We start from the raw sequence: 3,869 nt of genomic DNA, 5'->3' as shown, positions 1-3,869 counted from the left end.
TTTCTTAATGTCCTGCCCTTTAAAAAAAACACTCAAATGGAATACCCTTAGAATGTCTTACGTATGATGCAAAGCAGCTGTGTATATTGGTCCACAAATGACTTAGAACTTTGTCCTTAAACAAAAAATCTGCAGGGTAAAGGAAGGCCCTACAAGAAACTTCCTGCCATGACTTGACTTAGGCCTGGCTTGTTTGGCGGTACCCCATAAACCAACTGCCCTGAATTGAAACTGTCAAAAGAAAATAAAATGGGCTAAATTTATTATCACCTGTATCCACAAACATACACACATAGAGGTCCATTGTTAACTAAGGCCCAAACCAAAATGCAGCAGCCTAGTCAGACATCCCCCTGGGAAATACCATTTAGTGATGTGAGAGGTTTTTTTTTTTTTTTCTTCTTTTTAACATAGAGAAGGAAAACAACACATGCAGGAAACCATAAAACCCTTCAAGTTAACTGTAGCCAACGGTCAATCTCATTAGGATATAATGGGTAGACGATAGCCCTCTCTATAAAGGCTGAGTGTGCTCTGAATAATTTCCAATTTTCTCACTTGCTGGAAGCGCTGTCTTTTAAACAACAAAGCAGAAGTTCCAGGCACTATATTTATATTATTTCTGTTCTCTGCCTTGGATACTTCTACCAAAAATCAGTCCCTGGGTTCATCTTTTAGCACACATTTGTTTAACTGGAATATATATATATATACACACACACACACACACACGTATATATATATATATATATATATATTAACTTGGCTAATTACTTAAACTTACACTTTTTTTTTTTTTTTTGAGATGGATTTTCACTCTTGTTGCCCAGGCTGGAGTGCAATAGCACAGTCTTGGCTCACTGCAACTTCTGTCTCCCAGGTTCAAGCGATTCTCCTGCCTTAGCCTCCTGGGTAGCTGGGATTAAAGGCATGTGCCACTACACTCAGCTAATTTTTTTGTATTTTTAATGGAGACGGGATTTCGCCATGTTGGTCAGGCTGGTCTCAAACTCCTGACCTCAGGTGATCCCCCTGCCTCGCCTCCCTAGGGGCTGGGATTACAGGCACTAGCGACGGGCGCCCGGCCCAAACTTAAAACTTTCAACAAGGATGGTGGAAGGGCATCCTTGAGAAAATGGATAGGAGTCAGAGGGCTTAGGGAAGTGCAGGGACTGCCAATTTTTTTGCCAAGGGACCAAGCCTTGGGTAGAAATGGAGAAGACATCTATTTAGAGAAATAAGTTCTAGGCTGATTCTAGGGCCCAGGAGATAGAGTTCCAATACCCTTTCTGGCACTTCTGACCTTGTGACCTCAGATCAGCCATTGGGCCATTCTCAACTCAATTTCTCCATGTTAAAACAATGAGGGCGTCATAATCCCTCGCCTGCATACTTATTGTGAGAATATGCTAAAATACAGTGAGGGTACTGATTTCCAAACTTCAGTGAGCACTGGAAATCTATGGGGGGGCTCATTAAGGCCCCATCCCCACAGTCTGACGGTGGCTGGCGATCTGTATAATCGCTACCCTTAACAAGAATCTCCAGGTAGTTCTGATGCTGGGGATTCGTGTAGCCGACTGAGAAACATTGATTCAGGAGATTTGTTTTTAGAATTTTTTTTTCCAGATTTGTAATTTAATGGCTGTGCAGGTCCCAGTCCCTCATTTCTGCCGCTCACGGGCCCACTGCTCTGGGATCAGGGTTTTCTGTTCTAAGGCATGGATGCGCAGGAGCGCTTCTGCTAGGCACGCCTTCACCAGCCGGTGTCTCTGAAGCAGCGGCTTCCCCTCGAACTTGGCCGACACCGCCAGAAGCTACAGGCGCAATGGTTGAGGGTCGTGTTGTCCTCCACCGCCACATGCTCCGCCGCCAGGTCCCGCTGCAGCTTCTCCCTGAGGTATTCGGCGCTGAGTTCCATGGTGGTAGTCCAGCTGGGGCGACAGCCCAGTGGGGACAGAACCCCAGCTCGGACCCCGGCCACGCTGCTTTGCTCCCCATTTTTAGAATTTAAAGCATCTTCTGTGTTGCTGGCACTGTGTTAGGCTTTACACACATTAGCTTTTTAGAACCACCCATGAGGTCAAGTTCTAGCATTCACCGAGCCCATGGGGTAGGCCAGGCATTACGACATGTCACACACGTGCCGCTGCACTCTATTCCCAACACAGCTGTCTACATTAGATAGCTCTCTTTCTATATGACGATTTAAAACACGGAAACTTAAAAAAGGCTGGGAAATCTGTCCAAGGTCCTCCAGCTTGTTGGTCTCAGAGGCAGCATTCTAATCCAGGTTTTCATGCAATCCAGCGCTGGTACTTACCACAAGCAGCATAAAATGCAAATGCCTGTTGGAAGCTCTTAGGGCCCCATGGAAACCATGTAAAGTCAAGAAATAAGAATTTAGCATTTATTATGTGAAAAGAAGCAGGGAAAGCAAACTGGGGAATGCAAGAAGTATTCAATGCCTAGTTTCTGTCCTTCAAGAATTCCAGTCTATCAGGAAAGAGCAGTTTGGTTATACTGCAATTTGGAAGAACTGGAAAGTTGGGCTAAAACCCTTTTGTGCAGGGCCTTGAAGAGCAGCATGTGAATTCTGCACTTTATCCTGGGCACAGGGGAATGGTGGTAGACACTTGGCAGAGCCTGAAACACCATGCGGATGTCTGGAGATGCTTTCTTCCCACCCCTCCACTTTAGCTTTCAAATGATAGTGAAAATTGAGAAATGTATATGGAGATATCATTTTTCAGGAAGAATCAGAGGGGTAGGAGTAAACCCTAGTGAATATGGGTTAGAGAAGTATTTTGTAGGCCTTAATAGGAGGGGTGCCAGGAGGAGGCACAAAACAAAAACCACCAGAAAGAGAAATAAAGCATACCAACCTTACACCCTGAGAAATCCAAATGGGTAGATGGGTTTGTATTTGTTTGTTTTTGAGACAGAATCTCACTCTGTCACCCAGGCTAGAGTGCACTGATGCGATTTTGGCTCACTGCAACCTCAGCCTCCCGGCTTCAAGAGATTCTCCTACCTAAGCCTCCCGAGTAGCTGGGATTACAGGCGTGCACCACTACGCTCAACTAATTTTTGTAGTTTTAGTAGAGAGGAGGTTTCGCCATATTGGCCAGACTGGTTTCAAACTCCTGACCTCAAGTGATCCGCCCGCCTTGGCCTCCCAAAGTGCTGGGATTACAGGGGTGAGCCACCGCGCCCGGCCAGATGGGTTTGTATTCTTAAAAAAAAAAATTTTTTTTTAAACATTTCTCTCTTTTCAAATACTTCCTTGGGATCCCTGAATTTGTTTTAAATTCATGATTAAGCATTCTGATCCATAGTATTCGCCAGACCATGTCTTCTAATTTGTGTGTACCCTACAAACACAGGAAACCCTTGGTAAATGTTGATGTCCATTTAACCCTTTGCTTTCTTGCTTTCCTCAGAATCCCTTAGCTCCCCTAGTACCCCCAAAAGCAGGGTAAACACAAACCCTAAAAGCCTTCCCAGGAGCTGGGCCCACCCTCTCAGCTTACATGCTTTTTTTTTTTTTTTCTTGGCACTTAAAGGAATTCAACTAGGAATTGACAAAACTTGCTTAAGCAAGTATCACTGATTCACATTTCTGATGGAACACAGGGCCAGAAGCAATTGCTGGCTATTCTTAAAAGAAAATCTGAAACTTACTCTTTTCTATTGATCCAAATTATCTGTAAGAAAAAAATCACACTAAACTGTTTGGTTTCGCAGGTTTATTATGCCTTGTACCACCTAACAAGTAAGTATCCCTTACGAATGAAAACAGACTCAGAGGAAAAGACATTGTACAAAAATGCTTCTTACGTTTACTCTACCACCTGACAGGAAGGACA

The 3,869-nt window shown here is 44.2% G+C and overlaps 1 pseudogene; it reads right to left on the bottom strand.

Moving 5' to 3' along the window:
• Nucleotides 1-794: 794 nt before the first annotated feature.
• Nucleotides 795-3,562, bottom strand: LOC107975262 (bolA-like protein 2; annotated as a pseudogene).
• Nucleotides 3,563-3,869: the final 307 nt, after the last annotated feature.

The sequence above is a fragment of the Pan troglodytes genome, chromosome 5 (genome assembly GCF_028858775.2).
Source record: "Pan troglodytes isolate AG18354 chromosome 5, NHGRI_mPanTro3-v2.0_pri, whole genome shotgun sequence".
Classification (NCBI taxonomy): domain Eukaryota; kingdom Metazoa; phylum Chordata; class Mammalia; order Primates; family Hominidae; genus Pan; species Pan troglodytes.
Note: the sequence above shows the minus strand (reverse complement) of the source record. Positions and strands in the feature narration are given on the sequence as shown.